The following is a 26,306-nucleotide window of genomic DNA, read 5'->3' as shown; positions in this document are numbered from 1 at the left end:
TAAAATTGATTGTGCTGATAGTTGCATACCTTTGAGGACATACTAATAACCACTGGATGGTATACTTTTTTCTTTTGGATAGTGTACTTTAAATAGGCAAATTATATGGTATGTGAATTATATCTCAATAAAGCTGTTATTGAAAATAATACACACACCAAAAAAAAAAAAAAACTATGCACACATTCCATTAGCTGGCAGAGTAATGACACCACCATACATGTAACCTCTGGAAAACTCCACTAAGTCCTTATGGGAGAGTGTAAGTCCTCGTGGGAGAGTGAAAGTGAAAGGGGAAAAAATATAAGGTCCAGGAATTAGTGCCAAATAGGGAACAATTCTAATGGGCTATCTATACTCCAGAGCCCCTTGTGGGGTCAACCAAGGTCAATGTTGTACCTGCATCACAGTTCAAATTCTCCATCCACGCAACCCTCGTGCCTCCCTCTCCCTTCCACACGTGTCTTGCACTTCAAACTGCATTTCAGTGTCAAACTGCAACAGGATTTATCGGCATATGGATGGACTATGAAGCCTAGAAGTTGGACTTAACATATAGACAAGCCCTAGTGTATTTCAGGCCTGTATTTCAGTACAGACTCATATCTGTACTGTGAGCCTGACATCCTGACCTGAAAGACAAGAGAAGAATAAAAAATAGCTGCTAGAAGCACTATTTACAATAGCCAAGACATGGAAGAAAACTAAATGTCCATCGACAGATGAATGGATAAAGATGTGGTACATATATACAATGGAATATTATTCAGCTGTAAAAAAGAATGAAATAATTGCATTTGCAGCAACATGAATGGACCTAGAGATTGTCATACTAAGTGAAGTAAGTCAGACAGAGAAAGACAAATATCATATGATATCACTTATATGTGGAATCTAAAAAATGATACAAATGAACTTGTTTACAAAACAGAAATAGACTCACTGACATAGAAAACAAACTTATGGTTACCAAAGGAGAAAGGTGGGGTTGGTAAATTAGGAATTTGGGATTAAAAGATACACATTACTATACATAAAACAGATAAACAATAAGGACCTGTATAGCTCAGGGAACTATATTCAATACCTTGTAATAGCCTATAATGGAAAAGAATCTGAAAAAGAATATATATATATTTTTTTTCCTGTACTTTGCTTTACACCTGAAACATTGTAAATCAACTACACTTCAATAAATTTTTTTTTTAACTTTAAAAAAGCGTATGGAATTCCCTAGCAGTCCAGTGGTTAGGACTCCATGCTCTCACTGCTGAGGGTCTGGGTTCAATCCTTGGTCGCGGAACTAAGATCCCACAAGCCACACGGCACGGCCAAAAGAAATTTTTTTTTTAATAATAAGAAGTGTAAAAAAAATAGCTGCTATAAGCATTTCCTAGAGGCCACAAAGGGAAAGAGCCAAAGATGCCCAACCTCATTAGAATTCAGTATTCAGAAAGATTCTAATTAAAACCATAATAGCATACCGTTTCATATCCAGCCGGCTGTCAAAACTTTAAAAGACTCTCAATATGAGGTTTTAACCCACAGAATAAAACAGATATCCATGAGTCCATGTTGATCTAAGTAAATAATCAAATAAGTAACGGGGAGAAGGAACAGCTCTTTCTTTCAATGGAATTCCAACTAATAGACGTAGAGGAGAAAGGGACATGAAAAATCACTATTAGGCAAATGCCCCAGTAACAACTGTCGCAGACCAGATCCACCAACAGATGCTAAAATTAGCAGGTGCGAGTTTGAGGAGAATCAAGACTTGTATAGTCATGAAGTATCTCCCCCAAGATACTTATTAATTGCAAAGGGAAAGACAGTAACTTTACAGTGGAGAAGTGCAGCAGACTGTGCCTTAACCTAGTGACGGTCAACATCGCCCATAACAAGACATACTGACATGTCTGATATGATGCACTGAGACAGACACAGCATCATCTGTGTGGTGTTCCTGGCAAAAATGTATAACTTCATTTCAACCATGAAAAACATCAGACAAACCCAAATTTAGGGACATTTAATAAAAGAGCTGATAAATACTCCTTAAAAGTGTCAAGGTCATGAAAGACAACGAAATGCAGAGGGACATGACCAAGCCAGCCTGGTCTTCCAGATGTGGAATTGAGCCGCCTTGGGAGGGAATTCCCCCAGCTCCATTCAAGCCTTCTGATGAGTGAGGCCCTGGCAGTGAGGATGAGCCAGGGCTTCGAGCCAGGAACATTCAGATAAGCCTCCCTCCAAAACCTGACTCACAGAAAGTGTGTGTGAGGTGACAAGTGTTTATTGCTTTGAGCAGCTTTTTTAGAGAAAATAATTGCTGTTGTGAACAGTGGTCACCAGATGGCGCCCGGATTCCAAGGATGGAAACAAAAATGACTGTCAACATTATAAGGAGGTCATTGCCCCTGAGTTCATTTGTAAATGTATCACAAGCCTAATAAAAATGTCATTGGGGTTTTTTCCTAGAGCTAGACAACTTGATTATAAGGTTCATTTGAAAGTAAAACAGGCAAATATGGGGGGGAAAACTGAAAAATAAGAAGGAGGAGGAGAAAACAGATATTAAAAACCATATAGGGCTTCCCTGGTGGCGCAGTGGTTGAGAGTCCGCCTGCCGGTGCAGGTTCGTGCCCGGTTCCGGGAGGATCCCGCATGCCGCGCAGCGGCTGGGCCCGTGAGCCATGGCCGCTGAGCCTGCGCGTCCGGAGCCTGTGCTCCGCAACGGGAGAGGTCACGGCAGTGAGAGGACCGCGTACCGAAAAAAAAAAAAAAAAAAAACCGTATAAAACAATGTGTTATTGGTGCATCAATAAGTAAACAGATCAATCGAGAAATAGAAACAATTGCTTACGGAAATTAACATGATCATATAATACTTTTTAATTTAGGAAGGAACTTTAGGGAAGTTTTTAATTTAGTGGTATTAGAGCAACTAGATAAACAAAAAGAAAAGTTTGAGTCTGTTCCTCACACTGGATACCAGATTAAATTCGAAGTATATCAAAGAACTAAGTGGAAAAATACAACCTCATAAATAATAAAACACTGGTGAGTCTCCTAATGACCTGCGAATGTGGGAACAGGGTAAATTTGCCAAACTGGTCATCAAAATCCAGAAGCAATGGGGCTTCCCTGGTGGCGCAGTGGTTGAGGGTCCGCCTGCCGATGCAGGTGACACGGGTTCGTGCCCCGGTCCGGGAAGATCCCACATGCCGCGGAGCGTCTGGGCCCGTGAGCCATGGCCGCTGAGCCTGTGCGTCCGGAGCCTGTGCTCCGCAACGGGAGACGCCATGGCAGTGAGAGGCCCGCGTACCGCAAAAAAAAATCCAGAAGCAATGAAAGAGAATTTTGTCAAATGACCAAGCAAAAATGAAAACCTTTTGCAGGTTCAAACCATAAACCCACTAGGTGCAAACTAAAAACTACAGATGACAAAATGAAGGAAAAAAATTTACAACTTATATCACAAAGGGTTAGTATCCCTAAAATATAAAGAGCATCTAAAAATTGAGGCAAAAAAGACCAAGAAACCTATCGAAAGTGGGCAAGATACATGAAGAAGTTCACATAAAAAGAAATGCCAATGTCCTCGACATATACAAAAATATGCTCAGCCCCACTCATAATTTTTAAAAACCACAAATTCAAACCACACGGAGATTCTTTTTCTCGCTTATCAGATTAGCAAAACTCCAAGCGTTTGACAACACTCTGTTGGCAATGCCATGGGGACACAGGGGTTCTCACACCTTGCTAGTGGAACGCAAAAAAGTAAAGCCTCCATGGAGGAGAATTTGGCAATATCTAGCGATTTACCCTTTGTCCCCACAATCCCACGGATTCTAACGCAAAGACACACACCAAGACCCTATGGCCATCTGCTGATGGGATGCCTGCACCTGAGTATCTCTATTGGAACCTGATCAAATCCAAAAGCACATCAATCATCTCCACCACCATCACCCCATCCCTCTTCCTACATTGCCTGTATTGTGTGAACGGGCACCACAGTCCATCTGCGACCCAGGCCAGGAAAGTGGGAGCTGTCCTAGACTCCTCCCTCTACTCAAATAGTAATCAAGACCTTTTAAATATCTTCTGTGTGTCCCTCTTCTCCACCCCACTCCCACTATACTCTAGTTTGGACAGTCTTCATCTTTAACTTGTATTACTGCAGCAGGCTCTGGATCAGTCAGTCAGGGTCCAGTAAGGAGAGAGAAACCACACCAGGTACTCTAACAGAGGGAATTTAACATATGGACTATAATGCAAGGACCAACTTGGTATAAAGTTGTTATCTAGATAACTGAAAGGGTAAAAAAAAGAATTCTAAGGCAGCTTAGCTGTTTTTAAACCTTAGCCAAATCACCTGGAGGACCTGTTAAAAGGCAGACTGTTGAGGACAGCTACCAGAGTCTCTGATGGGTCTGGGATGGGGCTTGGAGTTTTGCAATTCTCACCAAGTTCCCAGCCGATACTGATGCTGCTGGTCTGGGGACCACACTCTGAGAACTACAGCTCTAAGATAGGAGAGAAGTAGCAACTGCAGGAAGCAGGGACCACACCTAGAGCTGGGGAAACACAGATGCAAAAGAAGGGGCACTAGCCAGCTGGCGCTGCTGTTTCTGATGAGACTGGTTTTGCCAGAGTTAGAAAACTACAAATTGGATTCAGCAGCTGCTACAGGAAGACAGTACTGCTGCTGCTGCTGCTGCCACTGCCACCACCATCAGAGTGAAGTGTTGCTGGGTAACACTCACAAGAACAGCAGGCAAGTCAGTCCCTTCTGCATAAGGTGACCAAACACCCTGGGAAGAGTTTCCCAGGAAGCAGAACTTTCAGTGCTAAAACTGGAGAAGTCCTGGGAAAACCAGGATGAGTTAATCACCCCACTTCTGCAACCTCCTAGTAAAGCCCATTGCCAGGGTCTAAAACAGAACCACCTGGTAAAGCAGAAATGTGGTTTCCCAGCTCAGCATCACAAAGCAAAACATAGGAGGGTGGGTTGGGAGCTCAGAGACAATAACTTCATAATCGACGCTGACTACACGTGGTCTTCCCGGTCCTCTGCAATCCATCCTCAGGGGCGCCGTCAAGAGAAACTTTATAAATAGGTATAACTGATCACTTCAGACTCTTGCCAAAGTTTTTTCAATAGCTGCCTGTGATATTGTGATTCATATTAAGAAAGATACGTTTGGTTTTTGTCCCCTTTCCTGACACAGAGTCCCTAAAACCCTTGGATTTCTTAAGTGATAAGAGCGATAAAAGTGAAAAGAGTGTCTTATTCTTCACAAGCCCCTTTCAACCACACCCGAGTTTATGGTAATGTAGTGGCTGTTGCCAACTTTCACTGTGTCCCACACTTCGCCCTGTGCATCTCTTCCATTCAACCATTCCAGAGGTGCATCCTTTTTACAGGTAAGTAAACTGTTTTCCTGAGTTCTGTGAGCTGTTCTAGCAAATGATCGAACCCGAGGAGGGGGTGATGGGAACCCCCGATTTGTAGCCAAGTGGGACAGAGGTTGCAGGTAACCTGAAGACCCACTGCTTGCCATAGGTATCTGAGTTGGGGGTTAGGCTTGCGGGACTGAGCCCTTAACCTGGGTGGGATCTCAAGCTAACTCCAGGTAGGTGGTGTCAGAATTGAATTGAATTCTAAGACATGCAGTTGGTGTCCCCAGAGAATTGGAGAATTTCTTGGTGTGGGAAAAACCTCCACAGGTTTGCTGACTGGTACTGAGAGCTGAGTGGTGACTAGAGGAGGAAACAGCGTTTTTCCTTTTCACTGCCTGCCAGCCAATCAGGGTGAAATTCCAACTTTATTTTTAAATGTAATTATTTACTTATTTATTATTTTTGGCTGCATTGGGTCTCCGTTGCTGTGCGCCGGCTTTCTCTAGTTGTGGAGAGCGGGGGCTACTCTTCATTGCCGTGCACAGGCTTCTCTTGTTGCCGAGCATGGGCTCTAGGTGCCGGCTTCAGCTGTTGTGGCACGCAGGCTTCATTAGTTGTGGCATGAAGGCTCTAGAGCACAGGCTCAGTAGTTGTGGGGCATGGGCTTAGCTGCTCTGCAGCATGTGGGATCTTCCCGGACCAGGGCTCAAACCCGTGTCCCCTGCATTGGCAGGTGGATTCTTAACCACTGCGCTACCAGGGAAGTCCCCCAACTTTTTAATGTAGCATAAAAGGCTCTTCAAGGTTATCTTCAGCGCAGTCTCATCTCCTTTCCTGAACTTTATGTTCCAGAAATACAGAAATTTTTGAGTTTCCTAAAGCAAATCGTGTTCTCAAGTCGCTATGCTTTGAATATACTATTGCCTCATCTGTCGAAAAGCACATAAATTCCTTTTTCAGAGGAAAACAGAAGATCAGAATATGTGCTTCCCCTTTAAGATTGGAAGTTAGTTTTCAATCCATAAAATGTTAGCTGGATTTGAAGGCCAAAGACAATCTCAAAGCAAATGAGTTTTTTGAATTCCACAGTAGTTACTGTTCTCAAGTTTTTAACACCCAAGGAGAAAAAAGATAAGAACACTTCCAGTGTTAATGAAACTTGTTAGTTTTTTTGTCCTGTTAAAGATATTTATACTTGAATTTTTTTTAAGGCTTGAAATATTTTTAGATGAAATCCATAAGTGAAAAGCAATGGTTGCTTTAAAAATTAGAGACGGTTTATAAAGTCGTAAAAATTAGAGTCGGTTATAAAGTCGTATAAAGATGATAAAAAAAGATTCAGTAATAATTTACAAAGCTTGTTCTTAAATTCAAAGTCTATTAAGATCCTTATGTGGTTATGTGGTTAAGAGAGAGATTTTGCTTTTTTTCTGTTTCTACTGCAATACTTTTTTTTTTGATTAAGTGATTTATGACCAGTCTTGTTTGGTTTTTCTCCAGCATAAATTCCCCCGTGAAAAACGACTTCCAAGGCAAACACTGAGCTGTTTATAGGACCCCACTGGATTCAATATCTTCCTCCAGTGAGTTGGATTATAACTATTTGCATGACCATCCTTCCCCTACACTGATCCTCCTTTTAGCCAGTAACTGTGGGTTTTGGTCTTCAGACTCCACACTGGTAGCACAATATCTTTCGTAGGGTGGACACCTGTGAGTGAATGTAACAGCACTTTTGATGAAACCGAGTTCCCATGCAGCCCAATGCAGATGATCGTTATTTAACCCTGGGTAAGCTTGACTTGGGCAATGGTTGCCTGACTCTCCGGTGACTCGTGGACAGAAGGCGGAGTGCAGGGGGCAGGAGTGAGCGCTCTGGAGTCAGACTGCTCTACTTGGCAGTTGCCCGTTCCGTGCACTTGGGCAAGTGATTGAACTGCCCAGGGCCTGCCTGCCTTTCCTATAGAATAGTGGTGGTAATGATGGTTCCCACCTCCTCCTCCGTCGCAGTGAGGATTAAATGAGGTGATGCATGTTAGGTCCAGAGCACAGTGCTTGACACTTTTGAGTGTAAATATTCACTGTTGGAGTTATTTTCTTTGAAACGCGGTCAGTGGTACTCACTTCATAGTGTTTTGTTTTAAGGACTAAATGGAGTGACGTGGTCAGTGACTGACAGTGATCTGACATATAGCAGGCACTCCTGCTTGTCTCCTTTACTTATTCTGGGGCAGTTCTGTCTCCCCAGAATGCACCCAGCTGAGTGGCTAGCTCTGCTACTTCTTGTGTATCACCCAGGGGGAGAAAAAGTTCTTCTCCGAAAGAAGGAACACTGGTTTACGCCAGAACTAATGGAGTGGAGTTGAAGGGCAGCATTGAAGACTGGTGAGAGATGAGGCAGGTGTTAGTTTGCTGGGGCTGCTATAACAGAATAGCATAGACTGGGTGGCTTAACAACAGAAATTTATTTTCTCACAGTTCTGGAGGTTGGAAGTCCAGTATCAAGGTGCCAGAAGGGTTGGTTTCTCTTGAGGCCTCTCTCCTTGGCTTGCAGACAGCCACCTTCTCACTGTGTCCTCACGTGGCCTTTTCTCTTCGTGCACATGCCTTTCATGTCTCTTCCTCTTCCAATAAGGACACCAGTCCTATTGGATTAGGGCCCCAGCCTTATAACCTCATTTAACCTTAATTACCTCCCTAAAAACCCTATCTCCAAACTCAGCCACACTTGGGGGTCAGGGCTTCAATGTACAGATTTGAGGGGGGAGGGCATTATTCAGTCCAGAACAATGTGATAAGGCAGGAGATGAGTAGGGACCAGAACCAGATCACAAAGGGCTGGCTTGGGGGCTTTCTTCTTCACGCACCCACCCCTGGTCTCCTGGGAATTGGCTCCATGGAGAGTCTCTTTCTGTCCTTTACCTTCCAGACAGGACTAAGCACAGCTCAACGGTGCATTTTTCAAGGTTGCCTGGGATTAGGGAGTTCCCTGATGGCCTAGTGGTTAGGATTCTGGGCTTCCAATGCCGTGGCCTGGGTTCAGTCCCTGGTCAGGGAACTGAGATACTGTAAAGTGCATGGCACAGCCAAAAAATAAATTAAAAAGGGTTGCCTGGGTAAGAGCGGACCCAGTGGAAATCACTAGAGGGAAGTTGCCTGGAGAGCAAGCACACCCGGGAGGGATTATGCAAATTAGATGTACAGGATTCCCCCCTCCCCCCACCCGCAGTTAGGCTTCCTTTTTTTTTTGGCTGTGTTGGGTCTTCGTTGCTGCACGTGGGCTTTCTCTAGTTTCATCGAGAGGGGGTTACTCTTTGTTGTGGTATGTGGGCTTCTCACTGCGGTGGCTTCTCTTGCTGCAGAGCACCGGCTCTAGGCACGCGGGCTTCAGTGGTTGCAGTGCATGGGCTCTAGGGCGAGCGGGCTTCGGTAGTTGTGGCTCGCAGGCTCGGTAGTTGTGGCTCGCAGGCTCTAGAGAGCAGGCTCGGTAGTTGTGGCACACGGGCTTAGTTGCTCCATGGCATGTGGGATCTTCCCGGACCAGGGCTCAAACCCATGTCCCCTGCACTGGCAGGCGGATTCCTAACCACTGTGCCACCAGGGAAGTACCAGGCTTCCTTCTTTGAGTCAGTGGCCCAGGGCTTTTGAAAAAGAGCCTAAACCTGAACAGAGCAGTCCATTAATTCCTGCATTCCACAAATCTGAGTGCCCACTGCTCCAGGGACTGTTCTAGGCCCTGGGGCTCTCGCAGAGTTTAGGTTCTAGGCCTGCACCGTCCAGTATAATATTATCAATATTAAGCACTTGGAATGTGGCTAGTCTGGACTGAGATGTCCTGAAGTATAAACTACACACCAGATTTCAAAGACAATATAAAATATCTCATTAATAATTTTTCTATTAAATGCATGCTAAAATCGTATGTCCAATACATTGTATTAAATACAATATGTATTATTAAAGTTAATTCCATCTATTTCTTTTTAACGTATTTTTTTTAAACAGGATTCCTGGAAATTTGACATGATATATGTGACTCACATTTGTGGCTCACACTCTATTTCTCTTGGACTGTGCTGTTCTAGAAGCTCCACCTGGAGACTCTGATCAAGCTCTTTCTAATGGACATAATCAGAGGGGACCTTAACTTGGACCACCATTCTTAAGGATTAGGCAATTTGGAGCAAATGCCTCTAGCTGATGATAGCTGTTTTAAAGTAAGCTGTGAGGATGGGGGAAAAAAATGGGAAAAGGGGGGAAAGAAATGAGATCAGCAACAGCTGGAGAGACCAGAGAGGGACAAAGAGTGCTCTGAGGCCTGAGAGCACATTTCCAACTTGCCCTCTGTAGTAGGCAGAAAAATGACCCTCCAAAGATGTCCATGTGCTAATGCCTGGAACCTGTCCATATGTTATCTTACATGGCAAAAGGGAGACGCTGCAAATATGATTAAGCTAAGGATTTTGAGATGGGGAGAGGATTCCAGATTATCCAGGTAGACCCAATGTAATCACAAGCGTCCTTATAAGTGAAAGAGGGAGGCAGGAGAGTCAGAGAAGATGTGAGGATGGAAGCAGAGCTCAGAGTGATGTCACGCTGCCTCTGAAGATGAAGGAAGGGGCCACGAGCCAAGGAGTGCAGGTGGTCTCTAGAAGCTGGAAAAGGCAAGGAAATGGGTTCTCCCCTCAAGCCTCCATAAGGAATGCAGCCCTATGACACTTTGATTTTAGCCCAGTGAGAGGGATTTTACACTTCTAACCTCCAGAATTGTAAGACAGTAAATTCGTGTTCTTGTAAGCCACTAAGTTTTTGGTAATTTGTTATAGGAGCTATAGGAAACGAATCCACTCACTTGCCTGCTGGATCTTTCTTTCTTTTTCCTTTCTTTCTTTTTCTTTCTTTCTTCTTTCTTTCTTTCTTCTTTCTTCTTTCTTTCTTTCTTTCTTTCTTTCTTTCTTTCTTTCTTTCTTTCTTTCTGTCTTTTTCCTTCCTTTCTTCCTTCCTTCCTTCCTCCCTCCCTCCCTCCCTCCCTTCCTTTCTTTCTTTCTTTCTTTTTCTCTCCCCCTCTTTTTTTTTCCTGGATATTTCTTTTGAGTCACACTCCTCACTAGCTGAGAGAGCCACTTCCTTCTAAGGCGTAGTGGGGACAGCCCTGGCTGGGTCTTCAGTATACCCTGTGGGTCTCTGGACAAATCTCTTTTCCTCTGTTGAGGAGCAAGGAGATTGGGAAAACTGTGTGGAGTTCTAGTGGAGAGGACTGGCATATTTGTCTGCACTGGGTATCAGCATAGACGCCTTTCTAAAATTAGGACAGAAGAAGTCCCAAAGAATTGGCTAGTTGTTCAACACGCTGAGTCCTTTAAATGAGATAAATCATCTCATTTAATTCTGAGAAGAGCCCTATGACTTAGATATCTATGAGTATCCCATTTTAAAGCTAAGGAAACCAAGGTCAGAGAGGTTAGGTAACTTGCCCACAATGACTAAGACAGAAAACTATGAGCCAAGAGTCAAACCTAGGTTTACAGACTGCTGAGAACCACCCTTCTTACTGATGGGAGAGACCATGACGAACAGGATGGATCCGTAAGTTTTATTCATTCATTCATTCATCTCACAGCTGGCTGGGCCCCTGTGCTTAGAATTCAGGGTACAGTGATAAACAACTCAGGCCGGACTCTTACAGCATGGAAGTCACATTCTATCAGAAGGACACCAACAACTCAGAAGTGAGCTGATTGTGATGAGAATGACGAGGAACATTAAGAGAGTAAAGTGAGAGGGAGTAGATGGGACTAGGAGGCTACCTTCTGAAGCAATATGTGGTTCTGAACTTGAGAGCCCACTGCCCTCCAAGGGGTGTCATGACCAAATTCATCATGTTTCCTCTCTTTTGTTTCCCTTGGTAATCCCCCCAAACACAAGCTCATCTCGTCATCTCAGGTTCTCGCATCTCCATCATTCTCTGTGTTGTCTTTTGCTCTACCGGCTCCTGCCTCACTCCATCCTTCCCAAACTCTTCCACTGCAACCCCTGTAAACCTTTCCCTCGATGTTCCCTCCAACTCTTATCTTAACTAAAACAGGACCATTCTCCAAAGATAATCCCACAATCCTAACTGAAGGCTCTTCATCCCCCCCCGCTTGCCAAACACCTCAAGGTCTGGAGGAGGAGAGAAGTAATCAGGATATGCTGCGGAAACAAATGAACCCAAGTCCCAGTGACTCACATAAAGGTAGAGACTCACACTTGTGCCATGTCCAACATGGGTGGGCTGGGCTCTGCTCCACTTCTTCCTTCATTAACCTGGGCTGATGGGGCAGCCTCTGAAACACTGCCACCCTCCTGGCAGAGGGAAAAGAGACATGGACAGCCGTGAGCTGGCTCTTGAAGCTTCAGCTTGGAAGAGATGTACATCACGGTGTTCACATTTCATTGGCTAAAGCGAGTCATATGGCCAAGCTTGATATCAAGTGGGGATATTTCGGGAGAGACAGCAAACACTGTGGACAGTAATACACCCTGCCATTCCTTGGCGTCCCAAAGCTGTGTCCAGATATTATTATTCCTTCTCCATACTCTTAAAAAAAAAGATCCTTCTTCCCCTTAACAGACCTCCTAGAGTAACAGCTAGACCTCTTCTCTCCTCTCTCTTCTCTCCTGGCTCTTCTGTCTCCCTAGAAATCTGAGAGTCACACTTACCTCCACCTGCTCCCTCACTCCATATCAGATCCTTTCCCATGTGCCAGAGATTCAAAATCTGTCACTTCTCTCGGTCCCCACAGAAGCTACCCTCCTCCAAGCCATCACCATCTCTCTCCTGTACTACTACAACAGCAACCTTCCAAATCTTGCTCTACAATCCATGCATGATCTAGTAGTCACTTCCCTGCTTAATCCTTCTGTGGGCCCTTCCAGGGCCCCCACTGGGACCCCACGGACAGACCAGGGCCCTCACCGGGACCCCACGGACAGACCAGGGCCTCACCAGGACCCCATGGACAGACAAGGGCCCCACCAGGACTCCACGGTCAGATCAGGTCCCCCACTGGAACCCCACACAGAGACCAGACCATTGTCCTTCAGGGAGAGTCTAAAATCCTTACCCTTTCCCATTCCCAGATCCCTCTTCCCAGCAGGCTTCTGCTTGCTGCCTCAGCCTGGGCCACCATCCCCGTCACTCCACAGTCCCGCCACGGGGGGCTTCCTCAGTGTCATGAACTGATACTTTAATTACTTTAGGGCTTTCACAACCCAGTTCTCTTGAATCTGAAACTCTCTCCCTTCCCACCCCTCCTCATCTTTCAGGTCTCAGCTTCCTCACTGAGGCCTTCAGGTCTAGTTGGTTCTTTCTGTGCCTGTGCTCCCGCAGCACCCCTACTGCCCCTTCTGAAACACTCATTCTTTTTTTTTTTTAATGATATTGTAGATGTATTTAATGTTTTTTTCTTCAATTTTTTCTTATTGCAGTATAGTTGACTTACAATGTGGGCCAATAACTGCTGTACAGCAAAGTGACTCATTTATACACTTATATATATTCTTTTTTATATTCTTTTCCATTATGGTTTATCACAGGATAGTGAATCGAGTTCCCTGTGCTATACAGTAGGACTTTGTTGTTTAACCATTCTAAAGGTAATAGTTTGCACCTGCCAACCCCAAACTCCCAGTCCCTCCCTCTCCCTACCCCCATCCCCCTTGGCAACCACAAGTCTGTTGTCTATGTCTATGAGTCTGCTTCTGTTCTGGATCAATAGATAGGTTCATTTGTGCCACATTTTAGATTCCACATAGAAGTGATATCATATGGTATTTGTCTTTCTCTTTCTGACATACTTCACTGAGTATGATGATCTCTAGTTGCGCTGCATCCAGGTTGCTGCAAATGCCATTATTCCATTCTTTTTTATGGCTGAGTAATATTCCATTGTGTATATGTACCACATCTTCTTTATCCATTCATCTGTTGATGGACATTACATTTATGTCAGAGAATGTTTTGCCTATGCTCTCTTCTGGGAGTTTTATGGTGTCATGTCTTATGTTTAAGTCTTTAAACCATTTTGTGAAACATTCACTCCTGTGAGAGCTTGCTCGCCCAGATTTGGAGCTGTGTGAAGGCAGAGAGTGCCTGCTCAGCTGCTATATGCCCAATACATTGACTGTGCTCAGGAAATATTTTTCCAGTGAGAGAATGAATTTGTCATACTTGAAGTCTGGGGGAGGGAATTAATAAAGGTGAATAGATGCAATTATTTATGATTGAATGAGCCTCCCGAGGTAATCAAGAGAGGCAAAAGAGGGCTGGGATGCTTGCGCCACCGCTGAATCACTTAGTCCTAAACTCACTGGACATCATTCCCTTCCTGCATTTCCCCCTGTGTTTCTAGACGTCATAAAATGCCTTCCGCACCCACACCTATTCAGAGCATCTGGTTTCGGGCCTGAGAGAGTGCTTCTGCCCCCCTTCCCCCTCCCTAACTCCTGCTGTCCTCACCTCTCCCTCAGTCCTCCTCAGCACATCCCACAGGTCCTCTACACCAAGTCAGCTGGAAAGGCTGGAGCATCACCAAGATGTTGCCTGGCCTCAGATTCATTCCTGAGCAGAAGGACCCTGAAAAAAGAAACATGATACATGAGTGAGACACATCCTAGGCCTGGGCTTGTTGAGTCTGTCTGCCAAACCAGGCTGTGCAATGGGTGTGATGGGAACAGCTTTGGAAAGGCCCCAGTGTCAAATCATAGTTCCTCCTTCTATGCTACTAAGATGGTGTCTGAAATTATAGCATTGGAGACAGTATTAGTCTGCTGGGGCTGCCATAACAAAGTACCACAGATTGGGTGGCTTAAACAACAACAGAAATTTATTTCTCACAGTTCTGGAGACTAGATGCCCAAGATCAAGGTGTGGGCAGATTTGGCTTCTTCTGAGGTCTCTCTCCTTGGCTTGCAGATGACTGCCTTCTTTCCCCTGTGCACACACATCCCTGGTGTCTCTTTGGGGTTTTTTTGTTTTATTTCGTTAAATATTTTATTTATTTATTTGGCTGCGCCTGATCTTAGTTGGGGCACGTGGGATCTTTTAGTTGCTGCATGCAGAATCTTTAGTTGCGGCATTTAGGGTCTTTAGTTGTGGCATGCAAACCCTTAGTTGCAACATATGGGATCTAGCTCCCTGACCAGGGATTGAACCCAGGCCCCCTGCATTGGAAGCACAGAGTCTTAGCCACTGGACCACGAGGGAACTCCCTCTGGTGTCTCTTTGTGTGTTCAATTTTCTTCTTCTTATAAGGACACCAGTCACGATTAGATTAGGACCCACCCTAATGGCCTCGTTTCCACTTAACCTCTTTTTTTTTCAGTGTTTTAAGATTTTTAAATTTAATTTGAAATGAAATACAATTATTCATTCAACAAATTGGAAAATATTAAAACAACTGACATTATCTAGAGTGGGGAAAGAAATAAAGTTTTATACACTGCTGACGTGACAGTAAATCATCACAACCTTTTAGGAAAGGCATTTCCTGTTAAAAGTTTTTTAAAAGGGGGCATAAAGCTGTGACAGAAGTGTTATCTTGAGGAATCCATACTACAGGAACGAAGGGATTAGTAGCTAAGGATATGCTTCAGTAGCTAAAGATATGTTGTATATAACAGCACTAGAAGGCAATCACAACAAAACCAATCTGAATTGGAGACCATCTGAACGTCTGTTAACAGGGAAATGACTGACTAAATTATGGTATTTCCGATTCTATGGCTCATTCATTCACTCACCATATATATTTTTCGAGGCAGGCATTGTTTTACTGTATGCCAGGCATTGTTCTAGATACTGGGGGTAAGGAAGTGAATAATATAGATTTGACCTCTTTATCATGAAGCTTAGTGTCCGTGTGTGTGTGTGTGTATGTGTGTGTAGCAAGGGAGAGACAAAAATGATAAATGATAATAATAATAACAACAGCAACCATAAAACAAGTCAGTTAACCTTTAGAATAATTGCCTGTTTCTAGAGGCAGGTACCTTGGGTTTTTCACTGAAAAAATTACATCCAGATTTTTACTCTGCTTTGAAATCTTTGTGTCCTGATTAGTTGCTCCTGGTGTGTCCTCTCATTGTATTTTGGAAATTTATTTTTAAAATTTTTTTTAACATCTTTATTGGGGTATAATTGCTTTACAATGGTGTGTTAGTTTCTGCTTTATAACAAAGTGAATCAGTTATACAGATGTTCCCATATCTCTTCCCTCTTGCTGTATTTTGGAAATTTTTAATGGCACTTATCCTACTTTATTTTTATGTTTTTTAAGTGAAACTTCAGACTTTATCTGGATTTCCCTAGTTTTTCCACCAATGTTCTTTTTCCTTTCCGGGATCCCAAGCAGGATGCCACATTGCATCTATTTTTATTTTTCCTAGCTTTATTGACATATAATTGACATAGAACAATTGTATAAGTTTAAGGTATATGATGGAACGATTCGATACATGCATATAGTACGAAATGATTACCACAATCAGGTTCGTTAGCACCTCTATCACCTCACACAATTACCATTGTTTTGTTGTCCACTTAACCTCTTTAGAGGCCCTAGCTCCAAATACAGTCATTTTGAGGTACTGAGGATGAGGCCTTCAACATATGACTTTGGGGGTGGGGTGGGGGGAGACACAATTCAGCCCGTAAGAAACATTCCTTAGTTTTAGGATATTAACAGTTCTTCAGTGTTCTCTGAATAAGAGAACTATCAGATTAATGAGTAATTGAATTTGCTGTCCATGAAAGCTAGCGGCAGGATATAATTAATTTAAAAATGAATAGGTACAGTTAATTGTATGTAAACTAGCTCTCTGATTCAATGAGAGCAGGTGAGGCCTGGGGGCCCAGACACTTCCTCTTGGTTGGGCCATTCTTGAAGGAGAGACAGTGTGCCTTAAGTATATCCTTGCAGACCAAAACCAAGAAACATGGATCCAGAGAAGTAAAGAGAGCTCTAGACTCAGCACTTTTCCTGGGGTTAACTGCATGAAGCCTGGGTGTTAATGAACCATGTTCACAGGAGAGAAGTCCTGGGACTTAAGCAGAGTGAGAGGAAAGATCAGAGACCTATATAAAAAATTCTAGAACCTGAGGGCAAACCTTCAGTTCGTACTTTTTTAAAAAGCTCTCCATCTGAAAAAGATGGTGGGAATATATGTTTGTCTCCGCCTTTATGATGAGTAAATCAAGAGAAAAAGATTTCCCCTGAGAGTTCCTAACAGTAAGTCCATATTCCTGTGGGTTTAAAGCCTAAATTTGTACTATCTGTGTAACCTGAAAGACAAAATTTTAGAGTGGTCCCAAGTTGGCTATTCCCATAGGTACACGGCATAAGCAAACACTAACTCTATCCAGGGAAATGCGTTTTAAACCCAGGCTTTAAAGAATTTCCACAGATAAAATCCCAAGGAACGTGAGTTCCACAAACCACACAAGCAGAAGCAATAAACCTCAGAACCATACTCAGAGTTGGTATAAATATTGAAATTATAAGGTACTGAATATAAAATAAATAAATGTTTAAAGAGATTGAAGATGGCGTTTAAAAAATACTGAAGGAAAAACAGAGTATCAAGATTGGCAAGGAAGATTTGAACAAGAAAAACTAGAAATTACATATATGAAAAATTTAAAACCCAGTGGACATATTAAATAGATTATATCACAGCTGAAAGGAGAAGAAACTAGAACACATATGTACTTGAAGAAATTATACAGGGACTTCCCTGGTGGCACAGTGGTTAAGAATCCGCCTGCCAATGCAGGGACATGGGTTCAAGCCCTGGTCCGGGAAGATCTCACATGCCGCGGAGCAACTAAGCCCATGCGCCATAAATACTGAGCCCGCGTGCCACAGGTACTGAAGCCCACGCACCTAGAGCCCATGCTCCGCAACAAGAACAGCCACCGCAATGAGAAGCCCGCGCACCACAACGAAGAGTAGCCCCTGCTTGCCACAACTAGAGAAAGCCCTCATGCAGCAACGAAGACCCAATGCAGCCAAAAATTAATTAATTAATTAATTTAAAAAAAGAAAGAAATTACACAGAGCACAGCCCAGGGAGAAAAAAGACGGACATTATAAACAATGGGTTAAGAAATATGGGACAGAGTGGGAAGGTCCAACGTACATCTAATTCATGGTTTTAAATATTTATTTATTTATTTGGTTGCGCTGGGTCTTAGTTGCGGCTCGCCAGCTCCTAAGTTGCAGCTCGCTGGCTCCTTAGTTGTGGCATGCGAACTCTTAGTTGCGGCACACATGTGGGATCTAGTTCCCTGACCAGGGATCGAATCCAGGCCCCCGCATTGGGAGCACAGAGTCTTAACAACGGTGCCACCAGGGAAGTCCCTAATTCATGGTTTAAGAACAAAAAAGATAATAGAAGGGAGAGAGGCATATATGAAAAGATCATATCTGGGAATTTTTCAGAATTGATGAAAGATTCTTCCTCAAATTCAGGAAACCCAATGAATCCCAGGCAGAACATATTTTAAAACATCCATGCTAGATATATAGTAAACTTTAGCACACTAAAGAGAAAATCATTAGACAAAGCCAAAGCATTACTTTTTATTTTTCAACAGCAATAATGGAAGCCAGAAGATAGTGGAATGAGACCCTCAAAGTGCCAAAATAAAATAACTGTCACACTAGAATTGTTTGTCCAGCAGAATCTTTCAAGAACAAAAATAAAATTATTGTTTAGACAAACCAAAAACTAGGAATTGATTCCCAGGACACCCTCTTCAAAAGAACTTCTAAGAGATATACTTCAGGAAGAATAAAACTAATCCTAGAATGAAGGTCTGAAATACAAGAAGGAATGATAAGAAAAGGAAAAATAAACAAAAAAAGGTAAACATATCAAAACTCTATCAAAAGTACAGTAACAATGTCAAATTTAGGTGTTTAAAAAAGAACTAACATCTTGAAAAACTTATAAATGGAGAGGATTTTGTTGAATACACATGAAGATATTTTTAGAGTAAACACTAAAAGAACAGCAAGTAAGTGTAAAACTAACTAGCATAGAGGGGAAAATGGAAATGTTGGGAGGAGACTCAGTCCAAATGAATGCCATAAGGAGAATAACAGAAGAAAGCAAAACAGGAATGGATAATATGACTGGAGGAATTCTGTATCTCCCCTGTTTGGAGAGCAGATGAGAGCATCTTTGTTCAAGATTAGGTGAAACATGATGTTTTATGGTTCTTAAATGGAAGTTCAAATATGTGTAGAAAGATATGTATGGATGCTGAGTGGTCGGGTGGGTGAACTGTGTTGGTGACTAGTCCATTGTTTCTTAACCCAAACCCACCCTTTTGCACTCTGCTTTGCGGCTCTGAGGCCGCCAGCTCCCTACTTGGTTCTTTTCAGAGGAAGCACAAGAAAGAAAGACAAAAGGCTGGAAGGGGAAAGTACGTGCTTCTTCGTGTTTTGCTTCCCTTTCCTGTTAGCATCACCCCGGCAGTGGTTCTTCCCCCTGATGGCAGCAGCTGACTCCTGTCTTTTCCATACTCTTAGTCTCATTTTTCTCTCTCTGACATACAAAGACCAGCTGTCCCCTTGTCAGAGGCCTGGGTTCCAGCTCTACTGGAGTATTCCTTCAAACTTCTAGATTCTAATAACCCTACCATGATTTTAATAACTCTATTATGTTTACATAATAGTAAACAACTAGAAACCTATTCCCTTTGTTGCCCCAGTCCTAGGGGGTGAAAGCTAATTTCTGCATCTATTATCTCTGATTAATACAATATCCCCATTTTGTCATCTCAACATCTATTTCACTAACTCAACCAATTCCTTTTATTAAATTCTCTCTGCTAACGTAACTGGTTCACTTTCTGTTTTTAGTACTCTGTCTCCTGTAGCCATATGACTAATTTTTGGCCAGTGGGATATAAGCAGAAGTAAGGTGGGCAACTTCTGTGTCATGTCCTTAAAATGAAGCTAATTGTTCCATACGTCTTCATTCTGTCTTCTCACAGAGGGGAACACAGATTTGGTGACCCTAAGATGGCTTCAACCGTATGAGTCAGGATGATGCTCAAAGCAGGGCAATAAGAAAGGTGGGACCTGATGACCTCTTGGGGCGAGGCCACCTACCTTCTCTGGGATGTTTTGTGAAATAAATAAATGTCTTCTGAGGCACTGCATTCTGGACTCTCTTCATTATACCATAGTTATCCATATCAGTGTAGATGACTCTAAAAAACAAAAATACAGAAGCCTGGAAACTTAAATAATATAATATGAATAACTATTGAGTTAAAAAATAAAACATAAAAGAAATAAATCCTTATAACTGAATGGCAACAAAAGCACTACCAAAGCAATGATTCAACGGTAATCTATTGCTTTGAATATTTCTTATCAAAAGATTGAAAACAAATGAAGGAAGCCTCATTTTAGGAACTTAAATATGAAACAACAGAGAAAAATCCAAAAAAAAAAAAAACAAGAAGAAAAAAATTTAAAGGCAGAAATTGACAAAGTAGAAAAATAGAGAAGATCAACAAAAACCGAAACTTGGCAACTTGAAATTCTAATAAGATAGAAATGCTTCAGGCAAGACTGATAGAAAAAAAGAAACATACAAATAAAAAACAAAATGCATAACTAAAAAGGGGGGAAACTATAGATATAGATATTCTTAAATGATAAAGTAAATTTTTGAACTACATAAACCAATACACTTGAAAACTGACAAAATGGACAAATTTCCACAAGAATAGAAAATGCCAATACTGAAACAAGAAACAGTAAACTTTGAAAAGACCAACAACAATTAAAGAACCTGAAATTTTAGTTAAAAGAAGTCCCAGAAGGTTTAACAGGGGAATTCTACCAAGCTTTCAAGGAACAAGTAATACCTGCTGTATACAAATTATTACAGGGAGAAGAAGAGAAATTCATTTTACAAAGCTGGTATATCCTTGATTCCTAAAGTGAATAGGAACAATTTAGGAAAAGAATATTAGAGGCCCATTTTACTTTCTAAGTGTAAATACAATTCCTAAATAAAATATTAGATAAGCAAATACAATAATGTATGAAAAATAAAACATAATTGAGTAGGTTTTAATAAACATCAGAAAGTTAACAATGTAATGCACTACATTATGGAATAAAGGAGGAAAGTCATATGGTCACCTCCATGGATTGAAAAAAACATTTAATAAACTTCAACATCTATTTATGATAAAAGCTCTCAGAAAACTAGGGATAGAAAGGAACTTCCATAATTTGATAAGGACTATCTACTAAAAATCTACCACACACCACACAATTAAGACAGAATTTTGGGCTTCCCTGGTGGCGCAATGGTTAAGAATCCGCCTGCCAATGCAGGGGACCCAGGTTCGAGCCCTGGTCCGGGAAGATCCCACATGCCGCGGAGCAACTAAGCCCATGTGCCACAACTACTGAGCCTGCGCTCTAGAGTCCGCGAGCCACAACTACTGAGCCCATGCGCCACAACTGTTGAGCCCGCATGCCACAACTACTGAAGTCCGTGCGCCTAGAGCCCGTGCTCCACAACAAGAGAAGCCACCACAATGAGAAGCCCGTGCACGGCAAGGAAGAGTAACCCCCACTCACCGCAACTAGAGAGAAGCCCATGCACAGCAACAAAGACCCAACGCAGCCAAAAATAAATAAATTAAATAAATTTTTTAAAAAAAGACGGAACCTTAAGCTCATTCCCTTTAAGATCAGGAAGAACACAATCACTACTACTGTTCACTCCTAGGGGTCCTGACCATTGCAATAAGACATTATAAATATGTATATACGGAATGGGAGGGAGAATGACAAAACTGTCATTATTTGGATGTGATTTGGTATTCCATACAGAAACTCAAAACCATTAAAACTGTAAGTCAGCAAATTGGCCAAATAAAATATCAAACTGGAAAAATGAATAACATTCCTCTACATAATAGTAAACAACCAGAAACTCTAACAAAAAATAAGATTCCATTCAGAATAGTAACAAAAGTTTAAAAGTAATCTAGGAATTCACCTGTCAATCCACAAGATGTTTATGAAGAAAAAAAGTTTAGGGAATTCCCTGGCGGTCCAGTGGTTAAGACTCCGAACTTTCACTGCTAAGGCCCAGAGTTTGATCCCAAAAAAGAGGAATTTTCTGTATCAGATAAGATATACCCAAAAGCCAGAGTAAAAAAAAAAAGACAAAAGTGGAATGGCACATAAGCAGACAAACTGATCAAAGCAACAGAACAGAGAGGAAAGAAAGAGACACGTGTACATAAAAAACCTTGAGATATTTCAGAATAAGCATCCTAATCAGAAAGGAAAAGATGGATTGTTAAAGGATGGTATTGGGAAAACTGGTTCCTTATAAGGAGAAAAGTTGGTTCCCTACCTCTCACCAAAATATGAAGGTCAAATAAATGGATTAGAGACCTAAATATGAAAGATAAATCTATAAAGCTAGTATATTCACTTCATAGGGCTGCCAGAACAAGGTACCACAAACTGCGTGGCTTAACACGACAGAAACGTATTGTCTCACAGTTCTGGAGGCTACCAGTACAAAATCAAGGTGTCAGTGGGGCCATGCTCCCTCTGGAAGCTGTAGGGGAATCCTTCCTTGCCTCTTCTCAGCTTTTGGTGGTTTACTGGTAATCTTTGGAGTTCCTCAGCTTGCAGCTGCATTGCATAACTCCAATCTCAGCCTTCCTCATCACATGGTATTCTCCCTCTCTGTGTTTGTCTTCAAGTGACTGTCTTCTTATAAGGACGTCAGTCATATCGGATTAGGGGCCCATCCTATGACAGTATGACCTCATCTTAATTTAACTAATTACATCTGCAACTACTCTGCTTCCAAATGAGAGCACATTCTGGAGTATGGGGGCGGGGGGCGGTTAGGATTTCAACATATCTGTTTTTTGGTTTTTTTGTGTGTGTGTGGTACGCGGGCCTCTCACCGTTGCGGCCTCCCATTGCGGAGCACAGGCTCCGGACGCACAGGCTCAGCGGCCATGGCTCACGGGCCCAGCCGCTCCGCGACATGCGGGATCTTCCCAGACCGGGGCACGAACCCGTGTCCCCTGCATCGGCAGGCAGACTGTCCACCACTGCGCCACCAGGGAAGCCCAACATATCTGTTTTTAAGAGAAACAGTTCAACCCAGAACAGCTAGTAGAAAAATATAGAATATTTTTATGACTTTGGAGTGAATAAAGTTGTTTAAACCAAGAAAATATAAACTATATGAGATGAATTTGACTATATTAAGATTAAAGATTTCTTCCAAAGACATGATTGAAAAAGTTAACTAATAAGTGACAAACCGGGAGAAGATATTTTCAGCTTCAAAAAAAAAATGTGATTAATATCCAGAATATACAATAAAATCCTGCAAATATTTAGGAGTAGGAATCCCAATATAAAAATGGAGGGACGGGTCTTCCCTGGTGGCGCAGTGCTTGAGGGTCCGCCTGCCGATGCAGGGGACACGGGTTCGTGCCCCGGTCCGGGAGGATCCCACGTGCCGCGGAGTGGCTGGGCCCGTGAACCATGGCCGCTGAGCCCGCGTGCCCGGAGCCTGTGCTCCGCAACGGGAGAGGCCACGACAGTGAGAGGCCCGCGTACCGCAAAAAAAAAAAAAAAAAAAATGGAGGGACTTCCCTGACAGTCCAGTGGTTAAGACTCCATGCTCCCAATGCAGGGGACACAGGTTCGATCCCTGGTTGGGGAAGATCCCACATGCCGTGTGGGGCGGGGCAAAAGATATGAATAGGCAATTAACATAAAAGGAAATCTATCTAGCTAACAAGTCTGAAGAGATGCTCAACCTCCCTCAAAATCAGTTAGAAAATTACAACATATTTTAAATTCATCAGAGTGGTCAAAATTAAAAGGTCAGAGAGGAGCTAGTATTAGTAAAGACATATAGAATTTGGAACTATCATGCACCTTTGGTTAGCATAATGCAGTATGTATATCTTATGATCCAGCAATCCCAATCTTGGTATATAATCCAGAGAAACTCTCACACAAGTCCCAAAGGATATAAGTACAAGATTGTTGATTGAAGTATTGTTTGTAGTAGCAAAGAATTCAAGGCAATGTAGGTCTTCTTCATTAGTAGGTGAATAATTAAGGATGGTGAACTAATAAATTGGAGTGCTGTGCAGCAAACAGACACAATTAACTAGATACACAAACAACACGGACTGCTCTTAAAACAATATTGAGCAAAAAAATGTAAAAATAGAAATGTACTTAGTATAATTTTTGTAAATTAAAAACATATACAAATAGAAAGCACTATACATGTTTTAGAAATATAGACATATCCAAGAACCATAAATTAAACATAAATCAGAAAGTGTGTCTTTGAGGTGGAGGAAGAAATAAAAGTGGGAATGGGGATATGGAGAAAAAATAAGAGGATAGCTTTACACAAACTATTGCTATAGTGTGTCAGAAATGAAGCAGTATGATAAAATCAACCCACAGAAAAAGAAAAAAAAAAGAAGAATGAATGAAAGAGAACAGAAGTACCAAGGAAATGTTACGAAAAAAGACACATTAAAAGCAAAAATCATTACGAAGGACAGCAAAGGATATTTCATATTGATAAAAGGAATAATTCACTGTGTCATATTAATATCATAAACCCTTATGCACCTAACAACATAACTTCAAAATATATAAAGTAAAAACTGATAGAGCTAAAATGAGAAATGAACATATCCTCACTCATAATGGGAGACTTTATTACACCTTCCAGAAGCCAACAGATCAAACAGGAAAAAAAGGGGCTTCCCTGGTGGCGCAGTGGTTGAGAATCTGCCTGCCGATGCAGGGGACGCGGGTTCGTTCCCCCGTCCGGGAGGATCCCACATGCCGCGGAGCAGCTGGGCCCGTGAGCCATGGCCGCTGAGCCTGCGCGTCCGGAGCCTGTGCTCCGCAACGGGAGAGGCCACAGCGGTGAGAGGCCCGCGACCGCAAAAAAAAAAAAAAAAACAAGATTAAAAAAAAGGTAAGGATATAATAGTTAAGAATTAGATCATTAATAAACTTGTATAGTCAGACCTCTTATCCCAACAACTAGAATGTACATCCTTTAAAAACAGGACACTTCCGGGCTTCCCTGGTGGCGCAGTGGTTGAGAGTCCGCGGGCCGATGCAGGGGACACGAGTTCGTGCCCCGGTCCGGGAGGATCCCACGTGCCGCGGAGCGGCTGGGCCCGTGAGCCATGGCCGCTGAGCCTGCGCGTCCGGAGCCTGTGCTCCACAACGGGAGAGGCCACAACAGTGAGAGGCCCGTGTACCGCAAAAAAAAAAAAACAAAAAAACAGGACACTTCCAAAACAAAACAAAAAAATGCCACATACTAGGTCATAAAGGAAATCTCAACAAATTCCTAAGAATTTATGTCATTTGAAATACATTCATTAAATAAAATTAGAAATCAACTACAAAAGATAATCAAGGAAAAATCCATATACCTAGATATTAAAAACCACATTTCTAAATAATTTGGGGGTTAAGGGGAATTGAAATTACACTTTTTTTTGGAACTGAATGACAATGAAAGCGCTACAAATCAAAACCTGGGTATACATAACAACAAAATAAATACTAAAATGCAAAAAAATGAGTCAACAATTGAGGAAGAAATTAATGAAATAAAATACCCCCCCTCAAAACAAATAAGTAGAAGAGATCATCAATAGAACAAAAAGCTGGGAGTTTTTTAAACACCAATAAAACAATATTGAGCAAAAAATGTAAAAACAGAAATGTTTTTCTATTTAAATTTTTGGCAAATTTGATCCAGAAAAATAAGAGAAGGAACAAATAAGTATCAGGAAAGTCAAAAGAACTATAACTTCAGATCCATAGGATTCATAAGAAATAAAATGCATAAAGTTGTACCAATGAATCTGAAATCCTAGATAAAATATTGTTCTAGGCAAATATAAATTACAAAAATTTATCTCAGGAGAAAGTAAGAAATCTGAATAAACCAATATCCACAGAAGAGGTTGAAATTACAACCAAAGACCTACCAAAAAGGCACCAAGCATGGATGATCTTACAGTCAAATTCCACCAAATGTTCAAAGAACAGATAACTCCAATATATCACAAACCATTCCAGACTGCAGGAAAAGGTAGGTGGTTCCCCCAAATCGTAGAACAGAGCTAGCATTTCCCTTATGTCATAACTGGGCAAGGACAGCGCGAGAAAGAAAACCATGAGTCAGTCAATTCCATTCATGAAAACAAATGCACAACAGCCCTAAAGAACATGTTATTAAATCAAATCCAGCAATAGTGAAACAGAGGATGGTTCATCATTAACAGATTAAGGCAGAAAAGTCATCTGATCATATCAACAAATGCATAGAAAGCATCTGATAAAAGTCAATGCCTGCTTTTAAAAAAAAATAAACTTCTCAGCAAATTAGGAATAAAATTTAGAAATCTACTGAAAACATCATACTTAATGATGAAACCTTAGGGGCATTCCTTTAAAATGTCTAGAACAAGACAAGCATTGTCCATTATCACCACTGTCATTCAACATTGTATTGGAACCCTCAGCCAAAGGGCGAGGGGTGAGAAATGAGTTATAAAGATTGGAAAAACTAAACTGTCTTTTTTTCCCTGGACACCAGGGTCATCTAACTGGAACAGTATAGAGAATTATCTGTCAAGCTATTCTAGAACAAATAAGAGTGAGCTCAACAAGGTAGCCACATCCAAGTTCAGCATTAAAAACAGCAGTAACTGATTAGGAAAAAATAACAAAATCCCGGCCACAAGTAAATAAGTAAAAACAGTAAAATCCAGTGAG

General features: G+C 41.9%; 1 protein-coding gene across 7 annotated transcripts in view; it reads right to left on the bottom strand.

Annotated features, from left to right (window-relative positions):
- FCGBP (Fc gamma binding protein) overlaps positions 1-26,306 on the bottom strand; it is a 143,294-nt gene that overhangs the window by 114,526 nt on the left and 2,462 nt on the right. For all 7 annotated transcript variants that reach the window (XR_010938880.1, XR_010938882.1, XR_010938883.1 and 4 more), the window contains exons 2-3: positions 13,910-14,026; positions 11,639-11,754 (exon numbers count right to left, since the gene is read on the bottom strand). The gene's annotated coding sequence lies outside the window, so the exon portion shown is untranslated. The remainder of the gene's footprint in view (positions 1-11,638; positions 11,755-13,909; positions 14,027-26,306) is intronic.

The sequence above is a fragment of the Pseudorca crassidens genome, chromosome 20 (genome assembly GCF_039906515.1).
Source record: "Pseudorca crassidens isolate mPseCra1 chromosome 20, mPseCra1.hap1, whole genome shotgun sequence".
NCBI lineage: Eukaryota > Metazoa > Chordata > Mammalia > Artiodactyla > Delphinidae > Pseudorca > Pseudorca crassidens.
Note: the sequence above shows the minus strand (reverse complement) of the source record. Positions and strands in the feature narration are given on the sequence as shown.